General features: G+C 40.0%; 1 protein-coding gene across 1 annotated transcript in view; it reads right to left on the minus strand.

The window, feature by feature from the left end:
* The window catches only part of ASAP1 (ArfGAP with SH3 domain, ankyrin repeat and PH domain 1), a 482,413-nt gene extending 467,779 nt beyond the window's left edge, over positions 1 to 14,634 (minus strand). The window contains exon 1 of the mRNA XM_027845500.1: positions 14,255 to 14,634. The gene's annotated coding sequence lies outside the window, so the exon portion shown is untranslated. The remainder of the gene's footprint in view (positions 1 to 14,254) is intronic.
* Between the last annotated feature and the right edge of the window lie 1,551 nt (positions 14,635 to 16,185).

The raw sequence follows: 16,185 nt of genomic DNA on the forward strand, positions 1-16,185 counted from the left end.
ATACAAGCCCCTATTTTCATGGAGCTCATGATCCAGTTGGGAAGACTACATACAAATAGGAAGCACTGTACTTGAAATCAGGAGGTAGAATCGGTGAATATAAAGGTTGGAAGTGACTCAAAAAGCCCTCTAGTTTGATCTCTACCAAAGAGAAATGTTCTCTACAACATCTCCAACAAGTGGTCATGCAGCCTTCACTTAAAGACCTCCAGGAAGGGGGGAACTCACCATTTGTCATGAGGAGAAAGATGAAGGGCCTTGAGTTCATGCCGTAGGAGTTTGGATGAAAGGAATTGGGGATGTTTAGCATGGAGAAGATTTATGGGGAACATGCTTGCTGTCTTTAAGTACTTGAAGCACTATCACTTAAAAGAGATTAGATTTGATCTGTTTAGCCTCAGAGGACAGAAATAATGAATAAAAGTTGCAGAGTCAAATTTATAGGCTTGATATTAGCATAACATGGGCTCCTCTGGGTGTGTCCAGCTCTAACATGGAGACACCCTTGAGGGGCCTTTTGAGCATTGCCCAGTTTGCCTGACATGAGACCTACTGCTATCTATCTCCGTCCACACAGTAGCTGACACAGTGGGCTCCGTTTTAGACAAACTGGGCATGCCTAGAAAAGAATGGGTTGCATAAGGCAAAACTTCCTAACAATTAGAGCTGACTTGCGAAGTAATGGGTTCTTCTATAATCGTCGTCAAACAAAGGCTGGATGGCCATTTTTCAGTTATGTTCTAAAGGAGATTAATTCTTAACAGGTAATAATTGGACTAGCTGGCCTTGGAGTTCCTGTCTAATTCTGAAATTCTGTGACAAACCTCCTGAAGTTCTAGGCCTAGATTCTAGTTCTGACTCTCATTAACTAGCTTTGCATTTTTGGGCAAGGGACTCTATCTTTCTGGACCTCAGTTTCCTCATCTATAAACAATGAGATGGTAAAACAATATGATCTGTGAGTATTAGAGGTATAGCTGCACAGTGGTGGCACAGAGTTTTAGACTTGGAATCAGGAAGACCTGAGGTCAAATCTGGCCTCAGACAATTGCTAGCTGTGCAACCCTTGGTAAATCACTTAACCTCTCTCAGCCTCAGTTTTCTCATCTGTAAAATGGATATAATAACAGCACCAAACTTCCAGGAATGTCATGAGAATAAAATGAAATAATATTTATAAAGCACTTCATAAATGCTACATATTATTATTATTATTCTCATTCCCTTCCAGCTCTAATAGCCTGGGAATCTATATATGAATTAGAGTAGAGGTGTGTAGTATGTGGTCTGCTGGCCAAGTACAGTCCACAACACTGTTGAATGCAACTCAAAACAGATTAAAATGTATTCTTATCTGATTTTAATGTGTTGGTATATTAATTAAAAATGAAATATAGAAGCACGTGTGGTTTTCTAAGTCAATATGTAACCCTCATAAGAATACCTATCTATAGTTTAGTGGCCTCCATTTCTATATGCGTTGACACCATTGAATTAGAGAACAAAACATAAAGTGCTAAATGATGTGGCATAAACAATAAGATAACCCTAGCTCCAGCACTTATTGGCTATGTGACTCACAGGACTGCTTGAGTTTAAGTTTCCTCATCCTTAAAATAGGGAAAGTAACACCTTGGAGTATCTACCCCAAAGGGTTGTTTTGAAGATCAAATGAGATAATGCATGTAAAATGCTTTGTAAATCTTTAAGTGCTAGAGAAATGTCAGCTCTCATTATGATCCGGGAGGGTTTGAAGGAGGGATCTCTCCAGGATAAAGAATCAAACCCTTGCAACTTTTTGCTGAGGTCGATATGCAAAAACTTAAGTGCACAGAATATAACAGAGCTTCCTGCTGGGCCCTGCATGCTGAGAGCTGCAGCCTGGTTTCATTAACCTTCTCAAGTCTCGACACCCTTGTTTTCCCAGTTCCACTACATCCTTATACGGGACTAACCAACTCATCTCTGCAAAGCACCTGTTCCTATGTCCCTTAACCTTAGCCCAGCAGGCCCCCTTCTCTGTGTGCCAATCATTCCTTCCCTTTCTTTTCTCCGGTTAAGAATCTATGAACACAACACTGATAAAAAGAAAGTCCTAAGAAGACACAGATTTTACCTTCTTGCAACTGTATCCATAAACGAGCAATCATTTAATGAATCCCTACTTGAAACAAGTACTATATTAGATACTATGGGGAGATGGAAGAGTATTACATATAATCCACAGTCTTTGCCTTCAAGAAGTTTACATGTAGTTTGGGAAATAAAACTCCTAAATATGTAAAGAGAGCTGAGAGTAGTAGTCAGCACCTGGTAAATGCCAAATATGTGTTATGTGATATTAGAGGAGGGAGAGAGTCTTGTGGGTCAGGGAAGGCTTCACAGAGGAGGTGAGGAGACCCTAAAATGTTTTCAGAAATAGTTGAGATATCATATATTAATAATCTTGAAAACCACAAATGTGGCTGAAGATTGATGAAGAATCAGGAAGACTTGGTTTCAAATCTTGCTTCAGACCTCTCTGTCTATAGAAATCTCTACCTTACCTGAAATCCTTATAATACCTGTCAAGACCTTGACCTTTTTTCTACTTAATCATATATTCGCTGTGAATCATTATTTAAAAGTTTCATAAATCTAAATCTTGTCTCTCAATCTAAATTATAAATTTCTTGAGGGTAGATATTGTGTCGTATGCCGAGCACAACAGAAAGCACTCAATAAATTCTTGAATGAATTCCCAATTAGAAAGTAAACTTCCTGAGGACAAGGATTGTTTCACTTTCTTCATGAATCCCCAAAACTTAGCATAATGCCTAGCTTAATAAATAATTGTTAATGTATTAATTGAACGAATGAATTGTCACTGTATACCAGAGTTCCAGCTTATGGGCCCATACTTCAGGCTAGTCCAGGCTAATTCAAACAAATAAACCAATGTGATACACAACAGAAGTGCAATTCACAGTTTTAGGGTATCAATACTCTGCCTAAATTATTTTTTAGAAGAATCCCTTTGTCTCTTCTTCCATATCCCAAGTAGTTTGAGGCACCACTTCATTTATCCCTTCCTTCACCTCAAATTTTGGTGCTGGGTCTTTGTTGTTTTTTTGTAGAGACTTGGTGTGAATATTAAAGAGAAAAGCTACCAATACCTGGGAGATAAGAGAGAGGCAGCTTTGAGCCCCATTCAAGCAGGAAGAAGGCAAGATGAAAGACTACAATGACTCTGATGCCCCCAAAAGCTTATGGCAGGATGTGTCAAGTTTCCTGCTTGTATACTTGAAGTAGTCATTTCTGGGAACACAATATATATCTGTAAGTACTTAAAACCCACTTGAGGTTTTAAAAATCATAGTTAAATTCTAACCCTAACTGCCCCCCAGTGCTTACATGTATACAGTCAGACAAATAAATACTTAATAAATGCTATTTGACTGCCTAACTTTAGGCTTAGGATAATGATTTTATTGCTGTTGTTGTCATAATTCTTTCCCCCTCCAAAAAATATTGAAGGACAAAAGATTCATTCCTGTGTTCAATGGGCATATGGCCTCAAAGAACTTTAGAATTGGTAGAGAGCTTAACAATCATCTAATTCATTCCTCCCCCCAACCCCTACACACACACATTTTGCAGAAAAAGGAACTTGAGGCACAGGGATAGGATGTAACTTTGCCAAAGTCACATAGGTAATATATAGTACAAAGCCTGATATAAAGTAAGCACTTAATAAATGCTCACTCTACCTACTGCCTAGCTAGCTAGCTCTCAATAAATGCTATTTGTAGGTATCTATATAGTTCTCTGAATCTCCATATATATCTTTGTATGTATATGTGTATCTACCTACCTATCCATCTTTCTCCTTCTCTCTCTCTCCTCTCTCTCTCTGCCTCTCTCTCTCTCCTCGCTCTCCTTCTCTCTCTCCCTCTTTCTCTCTGCCTTTCTCTCTCTTCTCTCTCCCCCTCTCCCCTTCTTTCTCTCCCTCCCTCTCTTCTTTCTCTGTCTCTTTCTCTCCTCTCTCCCTCTCCTCTCTCCTTCTCTCTCTCTCTCTCTCTCTCTCTCTCTCTCTCTCTCTCTCTCTCTCTCTCTCTCTCTCTCCCTCTCTTTCTCTCTCTTATTTCAGTGCTCTTTATACTAGATTACTGCATTCTCAATGTGTCTTTTTCTGAGGTAGCTGCCTGACACCCCCCTGCCCCCTTTTTGACAACTTCCACCCTCATGTTGACACTTTTTTTATTTAGTGTGCTCTGGCTGGCCAAACCCTCTACCATGGCATCCCGTATAGATCTGTCCTCCCCAAGCAGGGCCCTACCATATGGATCTTTCTTGAACTCCTCTCCCCATCAAAGATTTCCTTCATCTTTTATTCCTCAGGTCAATCTGTTGAACTCCTCAGTACTGACTGTATGCTAATTAATAGGTTCACCTCATACCCTTACATCTGGGCATTCTAATAGAGGTGTTAGAAAGAACACTGAATTCTCAGTCAAAAGACCTGACTCCAAATCTTATATCTGCTACTTATGAGAATCAGACTATCATGGAACATTAGAGTTGAAAAGAACCCAAGATAATATCTAATCCAATTCCCTCATTTTATAATAAAAAGATTGTGATAAGGTTAAAGTGACTTGCCCAGGATCAAATAGGTAGTGAGTAAGCTAGGATTTGAATCCTGTCCTGATTCCTAGGCCTATATATTTTCACCTTTACCCCACTGGTATAGATAGAGCAGAAAGAGCACTGGACAGGGAATCAAGTAGAGCTGAGTTCAAATCCTGCCTAATAGTTGTGTGACCCTATCCAAGCTATTTAGAATCTTAGCCTTAATTTCCTCATGTGTAAAACAATGATAATAAGAATACCTACTTTTGCAAGGTTGTTGTGAGGATCAAATGATAAGGTATGTGAACGGTATTTTGCAAACCCTAAAACATGACCTAAATATTAGCCATAACAATAAGTACTATTATTATTATCATTATTATGTAACCTTGGGCAAATCACTTAGCCTCTCTTACCCTCAGTTTACTCACTTTATTTTACATATGAGGAAACTGAACCTCCACGAAGCAGTTAGGAGACACAATGGATAGAGCACTGGGCCTGTGGTCAGGACAACCTGAGTTCAAATCCAGCCTCTGATATTTTCTAACTGAGTGACTCTGGACAAGTCACTTAAGCTGTTTGCCCCAGTTTCTTCAACTGTGAAACAGGGATAACAGTACCTACCTTGCAGGGTTATTCTGAGGATCAAATGAGATAATATTTGTAAAAAAAAACAAAAAACCCAACACATAATAGATACTTACTAAATGCTTGTTTCCTTCCTCCTTTCATAGAAGTTAAGCGAATTGCTTAAGTTAATATGGCTTTTAAGTGTCCAATCGGAGACTAGAACCCAGGTCTTAAGACTCACTGTTCAGAGTCTTGTCTAATCTCTAATTACTTTAAGTGAATATATTTTGCTCCTACATATATTACAAGCTACTTAGGGGCACAGTCTATATCTCACTACATCAGCAATTCTCAAACTTTTTGGTCTTAGGACCCCTTTATGCCCTTAAAAAGCTCCCCCCATGAGCTTCTGTATCAACATTTACTACATTAAGAATTAAAACACTTCAGCATTATTATGAAAATAATTCTAACCTCACAACCCCCTGAAAGGGTCTTGGGAACTCTCTGGACCACACTGAGAACCACTGAACTAGGCTTATGTATTCCTGATTATCAGAGCTGGGCCCACAGCAGGTGGTCAATAAATATTTGTTGCATCAAATGGAATCAGGCATTTGATAAATGTCAAACTGAATGTTTTTATTTTCATTATCCTGCCTTGGAATTTGCTTTTCTTTTAAACATATTGTGATTTTTACTTCATGAGGATAATCTCCTCTCAAGCAGAGGAACAGTATGCCAAAGTTATTTATTCAGAAATGCCAAAATCAACAAGAAAAGAAAGGGAAGAACACTGACAGAAACTGGAAAGTCTGGTCTTCAAGGGAGGAATAAAAAAGGATAGATTATAAACTTGAGAGCTCTAGTGAAAAAGCCACCAAATTTGAAGACACAATTATACTAGAAGAGAGGCCACATGGAATAATGAAAGGGGGCAGCCTTATTATCAAGAAGACCTGAGTTCTAGTTCTGCCCCTCACACATATTGACTGACTGACCCCGGAACGTCTCAGTGCCCCCGGCGACTCTCTAAGGCCATCAACTAAAAAACAGTTGCAGATCAGCACTATTGGGGGAGTTCCCCAAACTATGAAATCACCAAAACCAAACAAAGTTACGTCCTTGAACGAAGCATGTTAGTATTTAGGAAAGATACATAAGGAGGGTCCTGAATTGTTTCAGCTACATAATAGGCATTGTTCACTTTTTTTTTCTGGAACCTTATCTTTGCATAAATGTAAATGTCTGCATTGCAGAAGAACAATAAGAAAATTCATCAAGGTTCCCCAGTTACAGCTACCACGAACGGCAATGATTAGTGCTGTAGGAACTTGGGCCTTGATTACAAGTACACTAAAATATTGACTGAGCCTGGATCCCTGCTAAGAAACACAAGGTATTAAATTTAAACATACTGGTCTAAATTGAAGTGAATTCTCTTTGTTCATGATAAGCTTCAGAGAATAGTAGATAAAGGGCCAGCCTTTAAGTTGGAAAATCCTAGGTTTGTCTTGCCTCTGACACCATTAGCTAGGTGACTGTGGGCAAATCATTTTATTCCTCAGTGTACTATAGACAGCCCACTAAGACTGTTCGGTATAGCGAAAGTGCCTAGCTGCTTGCACCACTAGGGGTGGAGGACGGGGGAGTCTACATCCGGCAGATAAAATCACATATCTGGACCCCATGATTAAAAAAAAAATCTTCATAGATATAGCTTTACTTTAAGAAGAAACTTTGACTTCGGGGAAAAAAAAGATTGGTCTTTACAATACAAGTGGAAACAAGACCCTAAAGAAGGAATTTACTCTTCATTCTTCCCTATGTTCTTTCAGCCTTTAGATATGACATAATTGAATTCTAGTTCTGCAGTTTACTAGCTATACGACCTTCGGTAAGTCACCTAAACTCCCTGGCTTTAATTTCTTCATCTGTAAAAGAAGGGAGTTGGGTTGGGTTGGGTTAGACGATTTCTCAGATCCCTAGACCCTCAGATCTACCATCCAATATATTTCTGTGTATCTTGTCACCCTTATATTCTACAATGTAGATGGTTCCACCTATTTTCTGTGCTTAATAAATGCTACTGACAATCTACTTGACTTTTCTCTTTACTCAAAGCTAGCATCCAATCCAAATCTCTTGTTTGGAAGGAAATCAGTTGCTAGCATTTATTTTTGTTTTAGTAACTCAGTGCACCTTCGCACTTCCTGATGTAGGGCGGGACAGGAAGAGGAAATACCAAAAATACTGCAAGACAGGCTAGTCTCATGGCATTTCCAAGTGACAGAAACCAGAAGGTTAAGAAAAGCTTAGGAAACTCTAGACAGTGAATTTCAGTTTGAGTGGAACCTGGGATTCTAGTGGCCTAGAAGAGTTAATTCCACTTCCCAAAGGGCTAGACACTTTCAGAGAGTAGTTTATTTCCAGGGAGTCTCTGACTCAAGAGTCATTTCTTCCAAATAAAACAAAATGATTTAGAAATATGTCATCAGTTCCTCTCCATGATATCAACATTAAGCAGCTACTCAGTAGATGTTCCTGTGGTATATGAAGATGATGAAGCCACTTTCCCTAGTGACACCAAAGTATGGCCAACTGGCTAAAGCAAGAGAGCTAGAGTCAGGCGTGTGATGCTGAGTGATCCTGTTTCCTGAACTGTTAAGATGGCAATTGTAGTGCTCCCTTAACAGGGTTGTTTTGAGAATCAAATCATGTACGTTAAACACTTTGCAAACTGTATAAATGTGAGCTATTATTGCCGTGGGAAAATTACACAATTTCTCTGAGCCTCAAGCAATAAATCTAAGAGTTATAAATGGGTGGAGATCCTTGTTGGTCAGGAAATCTCCATACCAACAAAATCATAGATCTTTGATGGGCTAACATTGTTAATAACAGCTCATATTTACATAGTGATCTATATAATTTACAAAGTACTTTCCTCAAACCATCCCATGAAGTAGGTAATGCAAAGCTCTATTTTCTAGATTACTAGATGAGGAAGAGTGCTACTATCCACATAGCTTGTGAATGCCAGAGTAAGGATTTGAACCTGCATTTTCATACTCACACCATAATGATGTGTTTATCGTGCTCTAATCACACTCTTCCACCTAGCCTTTCCTGGACCAAAGGGCTGTAATTCTGAGACAGCTGGAAGAAGTTAGGAGTACAAGTCAGTCATCTTGGAATCAAGGTTTATGCTAAGGAAAAGGTACAATTCACTTCAACATAATCAAAGTGTGTTAAAGGTCTATTCTGCACTAGGCAACTAGTCAAAAAGAAAGCTGGAGTTTTGACTGGAGTCTCTGACTTCAAGGAGCTTACATTCTGCTAAAGGGGATACAACAGGTACCAGTGCCAGAAGCAAAGGAACAGTCCAAAGCACCCTTGGAAAATTTGAGAAGGGAGAGGTCATGGAGGTAGCACCTAGCTGGCCTTTAAATGGGGCTAACAATTCTGAGAGGGGATGATGACGAGGGAGTTCATTCAAGGCATGTTTGAATGCAGGAAGGTGAAAGGTGGCATGTTAATGTCTAGGAACAGCTAATCTAGTGTGACTGGAAAATAAAAGGCATGAAGGGGAGTAATATAAGGCTGGATGGGTAGGTTGGAACCAAACTGTGGAAGGTCTCAAATGCCAGGCTAAGGAATTCAAATCTTATCCTAAAAGCAGTAGTAAACCAGTAAGGATTTCTGAGAGGGGAAGTGTCATAGTCCACCCTCTGCATTAGAAATATTAACTTAGCAGCTTTGTAAAGGAGAAATTAAGAGGAGAGTGACTGGAAACACTATTATCAATTAACAGGCTATTTCAATGTTGAGATAAAAAGAAGTGATGAGGCCCTAAAGAAGCACGGTGGCTTTGGGGATTGTAAGAAAAGGCCAAATCTTGTAAAAGGGAATTTAATAGGAATGGTTACAGGAGGTAAGGGAGAAAAGAAAGTCCAATATGATTCCATGGTTTGGGGAATGATGACTGGGAAGATGGTGGCACTGTCAACAGATCTAAGGAAGCCTACAGGAAGTAAGGGACTGAAAGGAAGGTAGAAAGATTCAGTGGAAGCAGCACTGTCTCTAGAGTCAGAGAAACAAATACTACCTGTGTGATGTTGTGCAAGTCACTTAACCTCTCTGAGTCTCAGTTTTCCATCTGAAAACAAAAGGGTTGGATTAGATGGTTTCTGAGGTCCCTTCCAGTTCAAAGGATCTGTGAGGTACCATTGGGACATCGAGGTAGAAATGTCCAGAAGGCAGTTAGAGATGGGCATTTGAAACTGAACAGAAAAAGATTTAGGGGAATTGTTAGCCTCATTTTATAGAGAATAGAAAGGACCCTTTCCACCTTCAAACGATCTATTGGCACTGAGCTGGAAAGTTAAACAACCCAGATTCTCTGGCAAAGCTTATAAGAACTGAGACAGAGTGAAAAGAGCAGAACCAGGAGAACAATTTATAAAACAACAACAGCATTGTAAAGAGAAATAACTTTGCCAGACTTCAAAATTCTGGTCAATGCACTAACCAACTATGATGGCAGAAAACCAATGATGAACCATGTTCTTCACTATCTGTGAGGCACTCAAGGTGAAGAATGAGATATACATTTTTGGACATGGCCAATTTGGTAATTTGTTTTGCTTGACAACACAATTTTGTTACAAGGGTTTTGTTTTCCTTTTTATTTGTTTTTCCAGTGAGGCAGGAGGAGGGAAAGAGAGAAAGGAGTAGAGATAGGGTTTTTCCCTAACCTCCAACAAAGGAAGAGAACAGAAGGAAGGCCAGAAGGAATCTGACACAACAAGCAGGACAGCTTTGAAAGTTACATTCTGAATTTACAATATATTTTTAAAAGAAAAGCAAACTCTACATCATAGGGATTCACAGTTTCATGTACAATCCTCTCCTGTTCTACAACGTATGTATATGTTAATGCTCATTTGATTTAGTGTTTCTTAAGTTCATAATTTTTAAAATGAAAGAAAAAAAAGACCACATTCTCATTCTGGCTCTGGTTCTAACTAGCTGGGTAGGTAATCTTGAGCAAGTCACTTAAACCCTCTAAGCCTCAAGTTTCCCATAAATAAAATGAGGTTCTAGGATTCTAAGCCTCCCTTCTAGATCACTGGTTCCAAAAATGAAGTCCTTGGATTTTTTGAGATTTATTATGGCTTATCTGAGGATCCTCCTTGGAATCCTCCAGAAAGAAAAAAATGGTGCCTCCTTCTGATGTCTGGGTTCCTGATGCCTGTGAGGCAGGAGAGGGGGGAAATATATGAGGGGGGGGAATGAGAGAGAGAGAGTCCAGGAAATTTAGTTACTGATTCATAAGATTCAAAGTTACAAGAGATTATCCTAACTATTTCATTTTACAGGTGAAGTTTGGAATCCATTCTCTCCATCTCAGATTCTTAAAATCTCTATTCACAATACAGCTCAGATGCTGTGACTATCAAAGGCCTCCCCTCATCTCACTCATTTGTTGGTCCCATCTTGAAATTATCTTATATTACTTTGTATGTATGTAGTGCTTATTTATCTGACTGCATGTCATCCCTTCTTAGAGTAAACTCCTGGAAGGCAAAGATTGTTTCCTTTGTTTTGTCTTTGTATCTCCAGTGCCTCACATAGGACCCAGCACATAGTAAGTGCTTAATAAATCCTTGTTGATTAATACAAAGACAAAAATCTTGGAGGTGGGAAGAGATGGGAAAGGAGAAAAGAGTGGTCTTGAACAACAGTTAGTTTTTTAATTTTTCCATCAAAAAACTCTTTAGTCTTTGCATGGTATCCTGGAAAGAGTTCCTATTCTCATGAAGCTTACAGTCTAGCCTGGAGAGACAAATATGTATAGAGATATATACAAAAGATACAAACTAATTTGGGGACAATGAGGCACTAGAAGTTGGGGAAATCAGGAATTGTTTTGTGTAGAAAATGGTGGCTGAGCTGCAACTTGAAGGAAAGGAAGGGTTTCCAAGAGGCAGAGGAAAAAAGGAAGTGAATTCCAGGCATGGGGAACAGCCAATGCAAAGGTAAAGAGATGGCAGAGTGTTGAGTATAATGCATAAGGAACCGTAAGAAGGTCAGTTTGGCCGAACCATAGTATATATGAATGTAGAGTGATGTGTCAATAGGATGGAAAAGTCGGTTGGGTCCTAGTTTTGAAGAGTTTTAAATACCTAACAGAGGAGTTTATATTTGACTCTAAAAGTAATAGGAGTGTATTTATTGGAGATGTATTTATTGGATGTATTTATTGGAGAGTGATATAGTCAGTCTTGGGAATATCCCCAGCACAGTGCTTTTACACTTAGTAGCTGCTTGCTGAATTGAAATGAATTGCTTAAAAATTACATGCGCAGTAAGGATTAAGATTTGAACCTGGGTCTTTAGACTTCCAACTGAGTATTCTATTCTATGCAAAGGCCAAAGGAAAAATGGAAAACTAATTGCTGTTCACCACCACTCTTAATCTTTTCTCCCTCCCAATCCCTCCTCACCTCCAAGATATTTGTCACCTAAACTTAGCTTGAAGAGACCAGCTGGGTCCTGAGATCTTTGATTTACCAATTTGAATTCAAACATACCCTCCCTAGGTATCCTAAAGCTCTGTCTATTTCTGAAAATCTGCTCTACCATGCCTAGTGAGGACAGAGGAAATGCAGAAACTTGGAATTTCCCAATGTTGCTCAAAAGAAGCAGTCCAAATTTTGGATGTAAAAATGTCCTTTTCTCTCCAACATTCTCACAAGCTAAATATGAATAGTCAGTCATTCAGTTATCTCACGGATTGGGGAAGGGAGGAGGGAAGAAGAGATGCTTCTTTTACAAGAAACACGAGGACTGAAAATCAAGAGAACGTCATATGGTACATTATGTTCTGGGACAGTGCCATTCTGTGGACTCTCTGCAGTGTATGTTTTTCACTGAAAGCACTGAATAAAGTAATTTCCTCTGTAATAAGCCACAAAATTTAGTTTTTAGATTCATCTATAGGTTTTATAGGTAAAACCCAGAACTTCATTAAAATTTTGTATTGAGTGGTGTTGCATTTTGATTTTTTGCTTGTTTGTTTGCAAAGAGGCTGTTAAAAAGACTGTTAAATGATAAAGACTCAACATCCCCGTCAGTATCAAGGGCTGGAACAGGAGCACTTCCCTACAGCAAAACTGAAGTCATGAAATATCTCAATATGCTTGGTATATTATGACACTGGGAAAAGAGCTTCTATGGCTAGCTCCAGAGTTACATAATCAAAGGATGGCACAGAAGATACAATAGACTAAGATTCAACCAGAGGACCTGGGTTCTCAACTCGGTGCTAATACTAGTTATTCATGTGACCCTGGGAAAGTCACTTAACCTTTCTATGCCTCAGTTTCCTCATCTGCAAAATGAGGGATTGGATTCAGCTTCTAAAGCCCCTCCAGTTCTATACCTATGACCCTGTGAATTATTTTTCCTCTCTGCTCAAATTTCCTTCACCAAATTAAAATAGGGAATAGACCTGATGTTCTTAAGGTCTCAGCAACTCTAACATTCTGTGATTTTAATATCAAACATTCAGGGAAACACCCTCATCTCCAGTTGAATCTATAAAAATGCTCTTTCAAAGGCAGCATATTTAGGTTTTCCCAGTAAGTTAAGATTACATGAGACAAGGATTATATAAAAGATGAATACATTGTACAATATCAAAGCATTCCCCAGCAACACATTACCCCAAATTTATCCCCCAAATTAATTTTGCCAAAAATAATCTGGTTGACTGCAAGAAAATATACCACTCAGGCAACTTCCCACTTAATTATTAATTGTATGACTATGCCTAAGGCATCATTGGGCAAATTCAGACTGGTCTTCATTTTGTCTTTATCTCCCTAGTGCCCAGGTGGTGCTTTGCAAAGTAGGCATTTAATTAATGCTTAGGGAATTGAACTGGATTCTTCTAGAGCAGGGAATCTTCATCCAGTCTGTGAACTTTAAAAAAAAATGTTGACAATTTTATGTCAACATAAATGGTTTCCTTTATAATCCTATGTATTGTATTTTGTGCATCTAAAAACATTCTGAGAAGGGGTCCTTAAGCTTTCTCAAATTGCAAAAAGGGTCCAAGACCCAAAAAGGTTAAGAACCCCAGATCCAGAGATCAAACTAATGACACATAGGCTCAAATTTATGATCAAATCATATAACTCTATGCTTTAGAACAAAAAGAGGCTTTCAAGATTTTTTTAGGACAACCTCTTCCTTTTACAGAGATGGAAACTGAGGCCCTAAGAAGTGAAATGACTTGACCAAAGGTCACAGAGTTTAAGTACACAGCAGAGTCAGCATTTGAACCTAGTTCTTCAGATAGAAAACGCAATTTAAAAAAAATCTATCACAATGCATTTGAGAGCATTCAACTCATTATTCAGAGACAACATGCATAATTTACAAAAGAAATCATCAAGAGCAAGTGATTGCACCAGCAATTTAAGAATAAACTTAAAACAATAGACTGGGTGTGTGGTGTTATTTTTAAAAGTCCATATAATTGAATTGAAAATTTAAAATTTCAATAAATTGCAAGAGGGAAAAAACAACCTACTTCCCAAGTCATCCCAAACAACATTCAACAAAATGCAAGTCGGTTTCAAGAAGTTACAATCCTGTGTCTAGCTTTTAAATCAACACCTCTGGGAATCTGCTACAGGGATGGGGGATCTCTGGAGCAGAAAACAAACAATGCACTCCCATAGTTCTTTCTCCTCAGCTGCCGGGGCAAAGACTGGAAAACATTCCTGTCCGGGCTAATCAGACTATGGAAAGGAAAAAACAGCTGTCAACTAATTCAGAGGTGAAGCCTTTCAGAGTTTTGTTTCTGGAGCCTCACGCACTTGTGGGAAAACTCCATTGCTGATGAGTTTGGAAGCTTTCTGATTGCTTATTTGGGGAATACTTGAAAAAATATATTAAAATATTCCCTTTCACCAGCTTTTTTCAACGCCTACAATCATATCCCAGTTGGGCTTCCCTCCCTCCCCTACACCTCCCGCCCCCTTACCCTGTAACTCACCAGGACTTGTGCATCTGTATTCTCAGTTCAAGCTTTGGCATCCAAGCTAAATCCATCATTATTCCATCTTGGGTTAAAACTCAACGTCCCCCTAGCAGCCGAAGCACACCATGTTTCTGCAATACTTCTCCCCCGTGTGTATGTGTAAGTGGTGTGTTCTTAGGTCGGATATTAAACTCGCTTCCAAAGGACGGTTATCCTGAGAGCTTAGGCTACTGCAAGTGGGGCTTTATGCCCATTAATGCCCCGCACGGTAAGTAGGCACTAAAACTCAGAAGAACTAGCAGGAAGGAAAAATCGACCATGTGAGCAGGGGGAGGGAAAAAGAAAGGAAAAGAGAGGGAGAAAGGAGGGGGGTGGGTGGAAACCCACCACCCAACCACGCTGCTCAGTGGATAACCTTCGGGTTGATAGCAAGGATTTCAGGAAATCCAGACACTTAAACAGGAAATCTGAATACTGAATAAACATTCCATCATGTCCGCAGATACACAGCACCGCGGGCTGGTCAGTCTCCCTTTAACCCTTCCCCTGCCGCGCACTCTGAGGGCCCAGGTCAGTCCACTCTCCCCCAGCCCCCCTCCCAACCGCCCGCCTGCCCGCCTACCTTTGTAACTCGAGCTCACCAGGAGGGGTCAAAACAGTTCCTGATTTCTCTTAACTGTGAGCGGCTCTGGGAAGCCCCTTTGCAACACACCCCCTTTCCTCCTCCCCCTACCCTCTGCCCCTGCCCTTGCCCTTGCCCTTGTCCCATCCGCTATCCCAGCTCCAGCCCCAGTCCCTCCCCCTTTCCAACTTAAACTTTCCTGAGAATATTTTTTTCCTGATGCTCCTCATTTCCCAAGACCATTGCTGTACATTTTGTGCTCAGAAATGAGTTGTTCTCAAGATGCCCATCTACAGCAGCAAGGCATTTAAGAACAGACCTTTCTGCTCCTGGATCCTAGAAGGCATCTCAGTCTGAAAATGATGTGCTACACTAGGACTGGTTTAATGTGTGTTTTTTATTATTCTTTTTTTTTTAAGTTCCTTTTAGACACTTCTTGGCGCTCTTTTCAACTCTTCTTTCTGCCTTTAAAAAAAAATTTGTTGTTGTTGCTGTTAATTCTGGCTAGTACCAAGGAGGAACGGGGAGGGAAGCCAAGCCAGGAAAAGAGAAAAGTCTTTAGGGAGAAAGAGGGCTTGCAATAAGTGTGAATGTCGTCTATCTGGGCCCCCTAGAAAATTCCTATGCGCCCTCTCTCTCCACTTCGGCGTTTTGTGTCCCCTTGTGAATGGATGTACGACTGCTTTTTGTGGCGTTTCACAAACTGCTGGCTGCCTGTTTAAACTAAGCTGAGCCTCAGAGGTAGAGTTGGGCTCTTAACCTCCTCTCGTGAAACCTGAAACCGGGGGAGCATTCGAACACTGTTTAGGATTTTTGCTCTAAACCAAAGAGTCAGAGCAGTTAGGGTTTGTTAAAAATTCTGGAGAAGACCATAGGATTTAGAGTTGGAAGGGGCCATAGAGGCTGGTTAGTACAAACGCTTTCGTGTCACAAATGAGGAAACCAAGGCCCTTCGGGAGGGGAAGTGATGGGCCCAAGATCACACAACTAGTTTACTGGGAACCCTGGATAGAAAATCCAGGCCCTCCCCCTCTCTTCAGATCCCAAACTCTTTTCTGCTATATCACAGTACTCTCGCAAAATGGAAAACCTGGCCCAAACTTTGGTCCATTTGGATTGGGGCTAGGGCTCCATTTCAAGGGAATCACTTGGGACTACTTGCTGGACTAAAGCTGGTGGTTTCAGTTTTTCAGATTCCTCTTAAAACCCAACAAGACACTGAAATTCCAGGAGAATGCAAATAGGAATCCAAAGAATGAAATTACCAGTGGGCCTAACTAGGGTGCTAGATACAAATCTCCAAATCAGAATAGGATGATAAAAT

This window comes from Vombatus ursinus, unplaced genomic scaffold, assembly GCF_900497805.2.
Source record: "Vombatus ursinus unplaced genomic scaffold, bare-nosed wombat genome assembly UNPS02014973.1, whole genome shotgun sequence".
Lineage (NCBI taxonomy): Eukaryota > Metazoa > Chordata > Mammalia > Diprotodontia > Vombatidae > Vombatus > Vombatus ursinus.